This window comes from Erythrolamprus reginae, chromosome 12 (genome assembly GCF_031021105.1).
Source record: "Erythrolamprus reginae isolate rEryReg1 chromosome 12, rEryReg1.hap1, whole genome shotgun sequence".
NCBI lineage: Eukaryota > Metazoa > Chordata > Lepidosauria > Squamata > Dipsadidae > Erythrolamprus > Erythrolamprus reginae.
Genome location: NC_091961.1, coordinates 7,088,161 through 7,104,581, shown reverse-complemented (window position 1 = coordinate 7,104,581; position 16,421 = coordinate 7,088,161). Strand labels below are relative to the sequence as shown.

Genomic DNA, 16,421 nt, shown 5'->3' with positions numbered 1-16,421 from the left:
AGCCGCAAAAGCAAAAAAAATCCCCCAGCAGGCAAACCAGAAGTTCGGAAAAATGCACTTGTGCTGTTTTTGTACTCTGGAGGGTTCCAGGAAGCTTCCTGAACCCCCGGAGTGCAAAAAAACAGCACAACGGGCAAACCAGAAGTGCGTTTTCCTGAACTTTCGGTTTGTCCATTGGGGGATTTTTTTTTCACCTACCAGGCTTCAGAAAGACTGTGTCCATGTACGGGGGGCATTGCGGGGGGTGCACTGGCTGCTGATCAGTTTCCAGTCACAATTCAAAGTGTTGGTTATGACCTATAAAGCTCTACATGGCCAAGGACAATTCCATCTGTCCGTCTATCACCCTGGGGGGGGGAATTATTGACCCCCTCAGAGAGGGTCCGCAACTTGGGCGTCCTCCTCGATGCACAGCTCACATTAGAGAACCATCTTTCAGCTGTGGCGAGGGGGGCATTTGCCCAGGTTCGCCTGGTGCACCAGTTGCGGCCCTATTTGGACCAGGTGTCACTGCTCACAGTCACTCGTGCCCTTATCACCTCGAGGCTCGACTACTGTAACACTCTCTACATGGGGCTACCTTTGAAAAGTGTTCGGAAACTTCAAATCGTGCAGAATGCAGCTGCGAGAGCAGTCATGGGCTTACCTAGGTATGCCCATGTTACACCAACACTCCGCAGTCTGCATTGGTTACCGATCAATTTCCGGTCACAATTCAAAGTGTTGGTTATGACCTATAAAGCCCTACATGGCATCGGACCAGACTACCTCCGGGACCGCCTTTTGCCGCACAAATCCCAGCGGCCGACTAGGTCCCACAGTGTTGGCCTTCTCCGGATCCTTGTTGACTAAGCAATGCCAGGGGAAGAGACTTATCTGTGGTGGCCCCAGCCCTCTGGAATCAACTCCCCCCCTGGAGATTAGGACTGCCCCGACCCTCCTTGCCTTTCGTAAACTTCTAAAAACCCACCTATGTCACCAGGCATGGGGAAATTAATATACCCCTCAGCTATTATGATTTATGTATGGTCTATTTGGGTTGTATGATTGTTTTTTTTACTATAAGGGTTTTAAATACTGTTTTTAATATCGGATTTGTACTCTGTATATTGTTTGCTGTGAGCCGCTCCGAGTCTTCAGAGAAGGGGGGCACACAAATCTAATAAATAATAATAATAATGGGTGGGAGGAAAGGGGTGTGGACACATACATGCATGTTAACACACCCACACCTGCCCCTTTTAGCACTCAAACCAAAAAAGGGTTCGCCATCACTGGTCTAGATACTGTACATCCAAGGCTCACGGGCTGCATCTGGCCCATGGTGTGCTTGGATCTAACCCACGGGACTGTCCTGGAAAGAGCAGAGGACCAGCCCACGATGCCTCCACCAGCTAAAATGGAACTCCGTTTTTGGCCGCAACAGCATCCTGCAACACTCTGCCAGTGAAAATGGAGCTTGGTAGAGCGGCCCCCTCGTGCTCCATTTTGCTGGCAGAGCGCTTGTGCCACTGCAGAGGCTTCTGACACGAGTGATGTCGAGCTGGCCACGCCCACCCTGGTCACACGCACCCAGCCCTCCCTCAAGTAAAACCCAACACTGATGCAGCCCTCAATGAAATCGAATTTGACACCCCTGGGTTAGAGAATCAGGAACCTGACCTTGATGGAGATACGTGTGCCTCAATTGACTGCTTTGACTCAGCTGAGCTTTTCAAGATCTGTTATTCATGATCTGCTATTTCACCTGCTGGAATATCTGAAATTAACCGCTGGTAAAAAGATATACCTGTGAAAGCACAAATAAACACCAAGAAGAGCATTTCCTAAGTGTAAAATAAGCTGGGGACCAAAACACAAGGATGCATTAATTTTAGGTTCTGTTTTTATTGTATTTTATTATATTTTGTTTTTGCAGAATTTTTTTCCCTACACCATAAAACATGCTTATATCAATATAAACTTCTTAATTACAAATTCAAAAAAAAGAAAGAAAAAGAAAAATCACACACCATCTCTTGCTACCTTCTTTTCTAATTTTGTCATCCAGATGAACCAATTGTCTTCTAATTAAATTCACCATTAATATGCCTTCAAATGTTTATTTTCTGTTTTGATCACCTGAAAGTCCAACCAAGAAAAATAGCAGGTAACAAAATAGAAGAGACAAAAGAGAGGGGGGGGGGGAGGGAGAGAGAGAGGGAGAAGGAGAGAGAGTGCAGCCGACATATGCCGACATAATAAAGACCTCCAATAAACAATTAAGAGCTAAACCCTAATTTAGGAGGACTTGCAAGTCTATCTGCCTAATTATAATTCATAAATGGTGTCCTGGTTAAATTAAATTTAGTATCGGACTTGTGTTTTGGAGAGTTTAATTTTTAAAGCCTTAATTTTTGACACCGATGCTTTCTCCCGTCACTTAATCCACATTTTGAGATCTGAGGTTTGATGGAGTGTAATGCGATGTCAAAGATATTGACCGGTGTGGACTCCCTGCCCTCCATTTTGCTGAGAGAGGGATCAAGACTCTCCCTAGAGGAATTCTTGAAATCATTGCCATTTTCTAAAGCAGATAAGTAGGATTAGCTCTCTCGATCGGACAACAGAAAAAGTCCAGCTTCTTTTTACGGCAGCCCTGCAGTAATCATGGAAGAATGCAGAATATGTTGGGGGTAAATAGAGAATCTGGGAGGAAATGGAAAATGGGAAAGAAGTAAAGAGCTTTGCGAAGAAGCAAAGAACTTGGCTAAATTATCGAGGATGGCTCACACCGTTGCACCCATTTTTTCTTAATTTTGTACCTCATATGGAGGTAGCTTGGAAACCAGCAAAAAATATTCCCTAGTTGACGCTCTCTACGGCTCAGTTTTATATTCCTGATTTTATTAGGGGCTTCGCTGTTGTTGTTCTTTTCCCTGACTGTGGTTAGCTTAACAAGCTGGTGTTCTAAACTCTGCTTTCAGAGTAATAGTAATACAGTGATACCTCATCTTACAAACTTAATTGGTTCCGGGACGAGGTTCTTAAGGTGAAAAGTTTGTAAGATGAAACAATGTTTCCCATAGGAATAAATGGAAAAGCGATTAATGCGTGCAGGCCCAAAATTCACCCCTTTTGCCAGCCGAAGCGCCCGTTTTTGTGCTGCTGGGATTCCCCTGAGGCTCCCCTCCACGGGAAACCCCACCTCTGGACTTCTGTGTTTTTGCTATGCTGCAGGAGAATCCCAGCAGGGGAATCCCAGCATCACAAAAACGAGCGCTTCACTGGCAACGGAAGTCCGGAGGTGGGGTTTCCCATAGAGGGGAGCATCAGTGAAATCGCAGCATCGCAAAAACACCAAAGTCCTCAAAACCCCACCTCAGGACCTCTGTGTTTTTGTGATGCTGCGATTTCACTGAGGCTCCCCTCTCTGGGAAACCCCACCTCTGGACTTCAGTTCCCAGCGAAGCACCTGTTTTTGCATTGTTGGGATTCCCCTGCTGGGATTCCCCTGCAGCATCACAAAAACACAGAAGTCCGGAGGTGGGGAGCCTCAGGAGAATCCCAGCAGCGCAAAAATGGGTGCTTCGCTGGCAACGGAAGTCCAGAGGCGGGGCATCCCAGCGGCGGCGGTGGGTTTGTAAGGTGAAAATAGTTTGTAAGAAGAGGCAAAAAAATCTTAAACCCCGGGTTTGTATCTCGAAAAGTTTGTATGACGAGGTATCACTGTATAACATGGACACTTACAAAGAGGACTTTGTGGCTCCAGGGAGAAGGTCTTAATTCTTCCTTGCCTCCTGTTTATTTCCCCCATTGGGATTATTTCTGGCGTTAGCATTCTGCTAATGCAAAATGATAAAAATGTACTGTTGCTACTAGTACCATAAATGATGGTGCACCGGTAGTAATCACTGCGCATGCGGCTTCAGTTAGCTTGTATGCACATGCATGTGTCCCAGAGTGTTTTTGCTTCTTCATATGCACAGGAGGTAAAATCTCTTAAGGGAACGCACAAGATCTGGCATGAGCTTCACGTTACGAGCCCCAATTAAGTCAGAAATGCAAATTTAAACACACACGCTGTTACAAAGTAAACAGAAACTCAGTTTATCCAAAATAAAGCTGTGCACACGGACTTGAAACTGAGCAAATTAGCTCACGCACAGATAACAGTCCTTTAAAGCTGCGAGAGACAAAAACAAACAGAGCAGATAAGAGCAGCTGTAAGAGCGTCACAGCCAAACCTCTTCAAGTGAGTCCACAAGATTTACTTGGCTGTGAAATCCCAAAAAGTCTGTGAAAGTCCAGGAACAAAGCAAACACGATGTATCCTTCTCCAAACGGATAAACTCCCACATGCGCTCTCTGCAGCATTGAGTCATTTATCAGCAACCCCATTAGCCTAATTGTCTCAGCCACAGGTGTTCTCCCTTATCTCCGACGATACCTGTGCAGTTGGTCCCTTCTAGCCATGAGCCTGCACATTCTGGCATCTATCCACCGATCCTTCTCCTCCGATGACCCATTAACTAATGGGCTGGTTGCATCCATCTCCCTATCTGATTCTTCTTCTTCCCCAGCATCTGACCTTGGCAAGGAATCCTCACTGTCCGAAGCTGATGGCAGTAAGACAAGTCTCTGGGAACCTGAGGACTCTCCTAAGCCAACATCCAAATTCCCCATTGCAGGAGCTGGCCCACCACAACACAAAAGCACATCAGTAGTGGCGGTAATAGGAATCCGCCCCTGCCCCCAAGTCCCAAGTTTCCAAATTTTAGGAATGGTGCTGAATTTTCATGGAAAAGGAAGCAAAAATAATAACAATTATTCTTTTTGCAACTGTGCAGCTGCAGAATTCTTTTCCCCAATCTGGCCCATCACAGAGGTTCCTCTCCCTTGTTTATGTCCTTGTCTAAACTGGCTCATTCCTTCCACCCTTCGGGAGCGATGCCCAATTCTTTGGAAGACGTTGTTTTCTTAGCCGAGAAGTGCTAAGCTGTCCAATACCCCGCAGATGTTTGATGTGTATCAGCCTGTGAATTAAAAACAGCTCTTCCCTGGACATTGCAGGGATTCTTCCCTTAATGGAATAACTGACCCTCTGCAGATAAGGCCTGAAGAGGACATGGATTTAACTGTTGCTCTTCGTTATTTTGTAACTATAAGATCAGTTCACCAGTTCATTCCACTTCAGTGGAAGTTTATTGGTCTGGCTTTTTTTTTTTTTTTCTGAAGGTTCTGGGTAAATTCGGTTCTTTTGGAAAACCATTGGCTTCATTTGCAAATGAATTTTTGAACAGAACCACATAATTTTCCAAGAAATCTAATTTGTAGATATTTACTAAGCGAAGAAAAAGTATTTTATTTTAGTTACACAATGCAGTGAAAGGCAAAAAAATATAAAAGGAAAATAGATGTGTAAGAACACACACGCAAAAATATTTATTATTTATTTATTTATTTATTCAACTTCCATGCCACCCAATCCTGAAGGATGTACCTATATTCTTCATTATAGTCTAACCTCTAACAATTCCTCCCTCCCTCCCTTCTCTCCTTTCCTCCCTCTCTCCCTCCCTCCCACCTTCCCTCCCTCCTCCCTCCCTCCTCCCTCCCTCCCTTCCTTCTGTTCTGCCTTCCTTCTGTCCTTCCTTACTTCCTTCCATCCTTCCTTTCTTCCATCCATCCATCCTTCCTTCCTTCCTTTCATCTTTCCTTCCTTCCCTTCCATCGTGGGGCTTCCCAGATTTGCCCACGTCTCTGCAACACTCCGCAGTCTGCATTGGATGCAGTTTCCGGTCACAATTCAAAGTGTTGGTTATGACCTTTAAAGCCATACCTGGCATTGGACCAGAGTACCTCCGGAACTGCCTGCTACCTCCTTGTTTATTTTTACAGAAAAGGACGCCGCAGCGGCACTGCTGCTGTTCGGGTTCGGGTAAAGTTTGGGTTCGGGTAAAGTTTGGGTTCGGGTAAAGTTTGGGTTCAGGTAAAGTTTGGGTTCAGGTAAAGCTTGGGTTCGGGTAAAGTTTGGGTTCGGGTAAAGTTTGGGTTCGGGTAAAGTTCGGGTTCGGCGAACTCACCCGAACTTCACGGCAAAGTTTGGGTGAGTTCGCCGAACCTGAACTTTGTTGGGTTCGCCCAACACTAATTACAACCTCTGATAATTTCAATTAATCAACTCAACCACCAATAGTATTTGCTAAGAATAATAAAGCTTATAGTTCAACACGTTTGAAGAGAAGAGGATAGGATAAGATAGGATAGGATAGGATAATAGAGTTGGAAGGGACCTTGGAGGTCTTCTAGTCTTCTAATCTCAGCCCCCTGCCCAGGAAGGAAACCCTACACTACTTCAGACAGATGGTTATCCAACATCTTCTTAAAAACTTCCAGTGTTGGGGAATTCACAACTTCTGGAGGCAAGCTGTTCTACTGGTTAATTGTTCTCACTGTCAGGAAATTTCGTCTTAGTTCTACGTTGCTTCTCTCCTTGATTAATTTCCACCCATTGCTTCTTGTTCTACCCTCAGGTGCTTTGGAGAACAGCCTGACTTCCTCTTCTTTGTGGCAACCCCTGAGATATTGGAACACTGCTATTATGTCACCCCTAGTCCTTCTTTTCATCAAGCTAGACAGAACCCAATTCCAGCAATTGTTGTTTATATGTGCTTTATACTCCAGTCCCCTAAACATCTTTGTAGCTCTTCTCTGCACTCTTAGATGAACTATCTGAGTTTGCATTCGAGACCAAATTTGAATGCAAGCTCTTTCCTAGTATTCAGCTTGCCACTCAACACGGTCCAGAAAATTTAGTTTAACATGGCATATAATTAAACTTTTGCCACGATATCCAAGCAATGTAATGGCAGTAGGAAATAGGGACTTGTTGTTTTTTTTAAAGACATACAGCTGCTCACAGAAGATTTCTTTAAAACGAATCAGCTCACACATTCCTTTAAAAATATTTCCTGTTGACTTTACCTTTTCCTATTTGATATAGCCCCGGCTACTAGCTGTAACAAGCCCCTGTGCAAACAGAAAGTTTTTTGCGGCTTTGAATTTGAGCGTCGGTGTCAGCTAGGAGGGGAAAAATTGTGTGTGGGCAGGTGGGGTGCGTCGAAGGCCCTTCTCACATGCAAAAGCCGGGTTAATAGCAATGCTTCCATTTTCTGCATTTTGCCAGAGAGAAAATGCCATCCAAATAACAAGAGCCACAAATTTAATTACGCCAAATGTTTCTGATCTAGCTTCTAATTGCTGTATTTTCCAGAGTATAAGACGCACCTTAGGTTTGGAAGGGAGGAAATAGGGGAAATTCGTTGATACCTCATTAGGGCTGAAAAAAAGGCAGAGGTTGTGGTTCAGCCTGAGCCAGATCAAAGACCAGCTGCGTCTCTGCTGGCTCCATGCCCGGGGGAGTCTGAGAGCGGAGGGGATAGTTCTGTGCAGCCGGACAGTGGAGACAGCAGTCAAGAAAGTGACGATGAAGCAAGGCCTGGGAGCCCTGGGGAAGGGCTATCTCAAGCAAGTAGCTTTGATTCTCTGGATTCCCTGGAGTCCCTGGATGACGAAGCACAAGCTATCATTAGTATGCGGCAGAGACACATAGCTCAAAGGAGAACTCAACTGCGTAGATATTATCAGCGCTGAATGAGGAGCACCTGGGGGTTGGGTGTGGTCCTCATTAGCAGGGAAGCGTTTATAAGGCATGAGAATCAGTTCGGCAGTGTGGAGTGTTATCAAAGAGGAGTTGGTGTTATCTGCATTTTTTCTTAGCGTTTTTGTTCCTGGCTCGTGGCCCAGCAGCCTTGAAGACTGGTGGGAGGTGTGTGTGTCTGTTAGATCAACAGCCTCGTTTGGCATTAAGGATCCTGTTTTTCTGTATGAACAATTGCCTTCGTGTATCTATTTGGAGTTCCAGTGCTTTCCTGACCTGTAAGGACATTTCCTGTTGGCTTCTTTTCTCTTTACCATTATAAAACTGGTAACCGGTGTGTCTGGCTTATCTTTTTGGGTTGGTCATAGCTTCCGGAGTGACCCAGACAGAACACTAGCAAAGCCAGGAAGATCAGTTCACTGGTTAGCACCTTGTTAGGGCTGAAAAAAGGCTCAGTTGACTGTCGGAGGGAGCAGCAATGAAAGAAGCAGGCAAAGGGAAGATCGCTTGGCTAGCGAAGCTTGAAAGATCGTGCTAGCACCTCATTAGAGCTAAAGAAACGTTTAGTAAGAGCTACATTCGGAGTATAAGACTCACCCAAATTTTCAGCCTCTGTTAGGGGGGAAAGAGGTGCATTTTATACTCTGAAAAATACGGTAATTAATTGGGGGGGGGGAAGATTAGAAATAATGAGAGAAAATATTATTTGACTGAAAGAGAAGTAGATACTTGGAACAAACCTCCAGCAGACGTGGTCGGTCAATCCACAGTCACTGGATTTAAACATGCCTGGGATAAACATATATCCATCCTAAAATAAAATATAAGAAATAGTATAAGGGCAGACTAAATGGACCATGAGGTCTTTTTCTTCCGATCAGTTTCCAGTCACAATTCAAAGTGTTGGTCATGACCTTTAAAGCCCTACATGGCATTGGACCAGAGTACCTCCGGAACCGCCTGCTACCGCACGAATCCCAGTGCCCGATAAGGTCCCACAGAGTTGGCCTTCTCCGGGTCCCGTCGACTAAACAATGTTGTTTGGCGGGCCCCAGGGGAAGAGCCTTCTCTGTGGCGGCCCCGGCCCTCTGGAATCAACTCCCCCCGGAGATTAGAACGGCCCCCACCCTCCTTGTCTTTCGCAAATTACTTAAGACCCACCTTTATCACCAGGCATGGGGGAACTGAGACATCCTCCCCCAGGCTTTTATATTTTATGTTTGGTATGTATGTGTTGTATGGTTTTAAATTGTTGGGGTTTTTAGACATGTTTTATTTTAATATTAGATTTGTCTCACTGTCATATTGTTTGTGAGCTGCCCCGAGTCTTTGGAGAGGAGCGGCATACAAATCTAATTAATAATAATAATAATAATAATAATAATAATAATAATAATAATAATATTAGAACTGCCCCCACCCTCCTTGTCTTTCGTAAATTACTCAAGACCCATATATACCGCCAGGCATGGGGGAGTTGAGACACCTTTCTCCCAGGCTTTTTTATATTTATGTTTGAATATATGTATGTGTTGTTTGCTTTTTAAATATGATGAGGTCTTTTTCTGCCGTCAATCTTCTATGTTTCTATCTTAATGAAAATGCCCATTATGAATCCTGTAGAATTGCTCATGAGAGGGAATCTGAACAATCCAAATTACAGACTGTTTTTAATGATTTGTTGAGTAATATAAACGGAATAGAACGTTGGTCGTGCCTCGACCAGACTTTCCCTAATCTATATGCAGTGTCTATGTATGTCACTCTGTTGTGCACAGATACCTTATTCATAACCTTCCGTTTTAACAGCTGATGGGTCCTGGCATCCTCCTTCTTTCCTTAGCTTTGCTTCCTGCCATGTTTGCATTTGTCTGGGGCCTCGCATGCCGGGAATATTTCTTTTTATACTACTGGGCTGTTGGAATGTGCGTGATACATTCCATAGCTCCTCACCAGCTGAACTGAGAAGTGATGGACCTTTGATAGCTTCTGGTTGCTCCGTCACTGGAGGTTTTAAAAGAAGAGGTTGGAGAGTCATATGTCTAGATGGCGAACTTATGGACCCATATTTGCAAGCAGGGGTGGGCAGCAGGCAGGAGGGGTGGAACTTGGTTACGACCTATAAAGCCCTTCATGGCACCGGACCAGATTATCTCAGAGACCACCTTCTGCTGCACCAATCCCAGCGACCAGTTAGGTCCCACAGTGTGGGCCTTCTCCGGGTCCCGTCAACTAAACAATGTCGTTTGGCGGGACCCAGGGGAAGAGCCTTCTCTGTGGTGGCCCCGGCCCTTTGGAACCAACTCCCCCCAGAGATTAGAATTGCCCCCACCCTCCTTGCCTTTCGTAAGCTCCTTAAAACCCACCTCTGCCATCAGGCATGGGGGAACTGAGATACTCTTTCCCCCTAGGCCTTTACAATTTACGCATGGTATGTCTGTATGTATGTTTGGTTTTTATAATAAGGTTTTTTTTAGTTATTTTACTATTGAATTGGATTGTTACATGCTGTTTTTATCATTGTTGTTAGCCGCCCTGAGTCTATGGAGAGGGGCGGCATACAAATCCAATAAATAGATAGATAGATAGATAGATAGATAGATAGATAGATAGACAGACAGACAGACAGACAGACAGACAGACAGACAGACAGACAGACAGACAGACAGACAGACAGACAGACAGACAGACAGACAAACTTCATTTCCACCATTTCCACTGGCGGAAATGAAGATGCGTGCGCAGCTCCGGCTGATCGGCAGCTGTCACTTCCTGGATTAATGGTCTCCGCTTGGCTCTCCTTTTCCCCCCTGCTGTTGCTGCTGTGTCTGCGCTCCTTGCTTTTTTCCTCTTTCCTCCTTCCTGGCCTCGGACGAGCTTCCCTCTCTCCTGCCCGGCTCCCCTCCAGCCTCACACAGCCACCTCCCACCTGAGGTGCAAGCAGAAGGCGTGGGTGGACCAGCTGATTTTCAGGCATTTTTGCTCTTCCCAGGCTTCGTTCTAGCATTTTGAGAAAGACTAAATGCTTTCCCCGTCTCCAACTGACCCATAACATGCATAATTTTCTTTTCATCCGCTATCAAGGGCTGGGTTGATCAGTTTATAGAAACATAGAAGTTTGACGGCAGAAAAAGACCTCCTGGTCCATCTAGTCTGCCCTTATACTGTTTTCTGTATTTTATCTTACAATGGATATACAGTATGTTTATCCCAGGCATGTTTAAATTCAGTTACTGTGGATTTACCAACCACGTCTGCTGGAAGTTTGTTCCAAGGATCTACTACTCTTTCAGTCAAATAATATCTTCTCATGTTGCTTTTGATCTTTCCCCCAACTTCAGATTGTGTCCCCTTGTTCTTGTGTTCACTTTCCTATTAAAAACACTTCCCTCCTGAACCTTATTTAACCCTTTAACATATTTAAATGTTTCGATCCTGTCCCCCCTTTTCCTTCTGTCCTCCAGACTATACAGATTGAGTTCATGAAGTCTTTCCTGATACGTTTTATGCTTAAGACCTTCCACCGTTTTTGTAGCCCATCTTTGGACCTGTTCAATTTTATCAATATCTTTTTGTAGATGACCGGCTCTCTGACGACTGACAGGCATCAGTCATGAGCAAACTGGGAGCATTTCACCCCTGGAAAGACCCTTGCCAAGTGATCACTGAAATCTAAACAGGCTGCTTGGTGGAAGACCATGAAATCCTAAAGCTGAAAGTTATTCTGGGGGATTTGAAACAAAACTTAAAAGAAAGCAGTAGGTTAAGAAGTAGAAGAAGGCAGTAAATTGTTGCCAAGAAAAACTCCAGAGATATGACCATGTGGGACTGAATTGAAAGAAATGTTCCACCCACACCGTTATATTTGAGATCATTTTGTTGGTGGTGTTGGGGGACTTACCACAAAATTCCCAGATTGCTATGAGCTCATAACATGTCTAAAACAACATCTGATTATCTGTTATTTCCTTTGGCTTTGTACCCAACTCACTTTTCCATTTGCCCCCTATCAGCAGAGGGGGAAAAGCTATTTTTTCTTTATATATTATGTGTTTTTCAGCTCAAATGCTTATTATTATTATTATTATTATTATTATTATTATTATTATTATGTCAGTGCAACACAGCAAACGAGATCACTATGCTGGATTTCGTATTTCATCACCAGTTGGGCGCTTCCCAAGCACCTAGGACTGCGTGATGTAGCAGCAAATTATCTTTGCTGATCCCAGGAAAGCGGCCTTTTGCAATTGACAGATGGAAATTTTGTCAATTCCGATGGTTTTCAAATGTCCGCTGAGATCCTTTGGCACTGCGCCCAGCATGCCAAGTACCAATGGGACCACTTTCACGGGCTTATGCCAGCTTGATTGCAGCTCAATTTTTAGATCTTCGTATTTCACTAATTTCTCTATCTGCTTCTCCTCAATTCTGCTGTCTCCTGGGATTGCGATGTCGGTGATCCATCCTTTCTTTTTCTCCACAATCACAATGTCTGGTGTGTTATGCTTCAGAATTTGGTCAGTCTGAAGTTGGAAGTCCCACAGTAGTTTTGCTTGCTCATTTTCAACCACTTTTTCGGGCTTATGATCCCACCAGTTCTTTGCCACTGGTAAATGATAGTTCTGGCACAAGTTCCAGTGGATCATCTGTGCCACAGCATCATGTCTATGCTTGTAGTCAGTCTGTGCGATCTTTTTGCAGCAGCTGAGTATGTGATTGATCGTTTCATCTGTTTCTTTACAGAGTCTGTACTTCAGATCGTCTGTTGATTTTTCAATTCTGCTTTGACAGCATTTGTTCTAATGGCCTGTTCTTGTGCCGCCAGTATCAGTCCTTCTGTCTCCTTTTTGAGTGTTCCACTTGTAAGCCATGACCAGGTCTTTTCTTTATCCACTTTGCCTTCAATCTTCTCCAAGAACTGTCCATGCAATGCTTTGTTCCGCCAACTGTCCATACGACATTGAGTTACATTTTTTCTGTACTGGTCCTTAGTTTGCTTCACCTTGAGAAGCTTCCCATTGTTGACCTCCATCAACGCTGTTATTGTTATTACTACTACTATTGCTGCTGCTGCTACTCAAACTTCCTAAAGGCCTGAAAAGACCAGGATTGTTTTGACTCGCAGCTGATAGGAAATCCAGGCAGCCCTCCTGGAACATTCCTTCGGATTCTGTTGAAAGGAATGGGGAGATCCCAGGATTTTTGAAGGAAAAAAAAATCTATTGGGACAAATAGACAAGGAAACAATGAATGTTTTGTGGCTAGGCTTGGGATGAGTTAGTTAGACCACACTTTCATATCTTAAGTCCCACCAATTATTCGCTCAAAAATTTGGATCCAAGCTCCATTTTCTCAGAAGGATATTTATAGGTTCAGAGGCATTCTTCTGAACTTTGCAGACCTAAACATTGTGTAACTCTTTAATATTAATTGCCACTTTTGTAAGGATAAAATAACAACGGAGAGCTAACTGCAGTAGGAACAGACTTTCCATAAACCGAAATCAAGAGATAGATGGGTCCTCTCCCATTTGAATGTAAATAATGTGGAATAGTGCAAAACAGCATTTAGTCACCACACGTCAAACAGACTGTTCCAATCTTTGACAAAAGAGAATGCTTTGTTGTCAGGGTCAGTTTGTTTGTCTTAGCATACTTGACCAAAGGATGACTTCATCATTGTTCTCCTCTCATATTTGGGGAAGGTTTCTCCACACAACTGGCTGAGAAACCCTGGATTAAGAGAAAAAGTAGCTCATGAAGTGATCTCTCTCTCTCTCTTTTCTCTCTCTCTCTCTTTCTCTCTCTCTCTCTTTCTCTCTTTTTTCTCTCTCTCTTTCTCTCTCTCTCTCTCTTTTTTCTCTCTCTCTTTCTCTCTCTCTCTTTCTCTCTTTTTTCTCTCTCTCTTTCTCTCTCTTTCTCTTTTCCTCTCTCTCTCTTTCTCTCTCTCTCTCTTTTTCTCTCTCTCTCTCTGTCTTTCTCTCTCTCTCTTTCTCTCTCTCTTTCTCTCTCTTTCTCTTTTCCTCTCTCTCTCTCTTTCTCTTTCTCTCTCTCTCTTTCTCTCTTTTTCTCTCTCTCTCTCTTTCTCTCTCTCTCTTTCTCTCTCCTTTTCTCTCTCTCTCTTTTCTCTGTCTCTCTCTCTCTCTTTCTCTCTTTTTTCTCTCTCTCTTTCTCTCTCTTTCTCTGTCTCTCTCTTTCTCTTTTCCTCTCTCTCTCTTTCTCTCTCTCTCTTTCTCTCTCTCTCTTTCTCTCTTTTTCTCTCTCTCTCTTTCTCTCTCTTTTTCTCTCTCTCTCTTTCTCTTTCTCTCTCTCTCTTTTTCTCTCTCTCTTTCTCTTTCTCTCTTGCACACACACACACACACACAGAGAGAGAGAGCTCCATCACAAGCAATCTTAGAATGTTATTACTAGAAAAAACCCCCACCACTGTACCCAATTACTGTTTATCCAGATTTGCCCAAAGAGAATAGAATAATAATAATAATAATAATAATAATAATAATAATTATTATTATTATTATTATTATTATTAATTAGATTTGTATGCCGCCCCTCTCCGCAGAGTCAAATAGGATAGGATAGGATAGGATACGATACGATAGAATAGAATAGAATAGAATGGAATAGAATTTTTTTATTGGCCAAGTGGGATTGAACACACAAGGAATTTGTCTTTGGTGCATATGCTCTCAGTGTACATCAAAGAAAAGATAACTTTGTCAGGAATCATAAGGTACAACCCTTAATTATAGTCACAGGGTATAAATAAGCAATCAAATCATATTAGGAAGCAGTCAATGTAAATTGTAAGGATACAAACAACAAAGTTACAGTCATGAAGTCAATAGTGGGAGGAGATGGGTGATGGGAACGATGAGAAGATTAATGGTAGTGTAGAGTTAGTAAATACTTTGACAGTATTGAGGGAATTATTTGTTCAGTAAAGTGATGGTGTTTGGGGGAAAACTGTTCTTGTGTCTAGTTGTCTTGGTGTGCAGTGCTCGTTTTGGAGGTAGGAGTTAAAACAATTTATGTCCAGGATGTGAGGTGTCTGTAAATATTTTCACAACCCTCTTTTGGACTCCTGCACTATACAGGTACTTAGTGGAAGGCAGGTTGGTAGCAATTGTTTTTTCTGCAGTTCTGATTCTCCTCTGAAGTCTGTGTCTCTCTTGTTGGGTTGCAGAACCAAACTAGACAGTTATAGAGGTCCAGATGACAGACTCAATAATTCCTCTGTAGAACTGTATCAGCATCTCCTTGGGCAGTTTGAGCTTCCTGAGATGGTGCAGAAAGAACATTCTTTGTTGTGCTTTTTTAATGACGTTTTTGATGTTAGGTGTCCATTTTAGATCTTGTGATTATGGTAGAACCTAGAAATTTGAAGGTTTCTACTCTGTTGTCTAGTATTCTAAGAGGTGGAAGTATGAGAGAATTTCTCCTAAAGTCTACCATCATTTCTATGGTTTTGAATGTGTTCAGTTCCAGATATTTCCGGTCACACCATAAGGTAAGTTGTTCAACCTCCCATCTATATGCAGATTCATCATTGTCTCAAATGAGACTGATCACTGTTGTGTTATCTGCAAACTTCAGTAGTTTAACAAACGGATCGGTAGATATGCAGTCATTGGTATATAGGTGAAGAAAAATGGAGAGAGCACACAGCCTTGAGTGTCCCCTGTGCTAATTGTACAGGTATCTGGTGGGATTCTGCTTAGCTTCACCTGCTGCTTCCTGTTTTGTTAGGAAGCTTATGGTACACTTACAAGTGTGTTCGGGTACCGCTAGCTGGTTCAGCTTAGTTAGAAGAGTGTCTGGAATAATGGTGTTGAATACTGAACTAAAATCTACAAAGTGATGGATTCAAAGAGATACAAAGAGATTGCAGATTCAAACTGTTGTAGGATGTACTGCACAGCCATATTAACAGCATCATCTGTTGATCTATTTGCTCAGTGTGCAAATTGCAGGGGGTCTAACAGTGGATTTGTGATGGCTTTCTTTCTTTCTTGCTTTCTTGCTTTCTTGCTTTCTTTCTTTATTTTGTCCAATACATAATACACATTGAAGAGAAAGATATGTAAAAATATAAGTAAAGAAAAGAATAGAAGAAAAGATATAAAAGTATAGGTGAACATATTTGAAAGGAAGAAAAGATAAATGAGATAAGGAGAGACAATTGGACAGGGGACAGAAGGCACACTGGTGCACTTATGCACGCCCCTTACTGACCTCTAAGGAACCTGGAGAGGTCAATCATGGATAGTCTAAGGGAAAAATGTTGAGGGTTAGGGGTTGACACTACTGAGTCCGGTAATGAGTTCCACACTTCGACAACTCGGTTGCTGAAGTCATACTTTTTACAGTCAAGTTTGGAGCGGTTAATATTAAGTTTGAATCTGTTGCGTGCTCTTGTGTTGTTGCGGTTGAAGCTGAAATAGTCATTGACAGGTAGAACGTTGCAGCATATGATCTTGTGGGCAATACTTAGATCGTGTTTTAGGCGACGTAGATCTAAGCTTTCGAGACCTAGGATTGATAGTCTGCTTTCGTAGGGTATTCTGTTTCGAGTGGAGGAGTGAAGGGCTCTTCTGGTGAAGTATCTTTGGACATTTTAAGGGTGTTGATGTCCGAGATGTGGTATGGGTTCCAGACAGATGAACTGTATTCAAGGATGGGTCTGGCAAAAGTTTTGTAGGCTCTGGTGAGTAGTGTGAGATTGCCAGAGCAGAAGCTGCGTAGGATCAGGTTAACAACTCTAGAAGCCTTTTTGG

General features: G+C 43.3%; 1 protein-coding gene across 2 annotated transcripts in view; it reads left to right on the top strand.

Moving 5' to 3' along the window:
• Positions 1-16,421, top strand: part of LOXL2 (lysyl oxidase like 2) — a 121,247-nt gene that overhangs the window by 39,482 nt on the left and 65,344 nt on the right. The window lies entirely within an intron of this gene.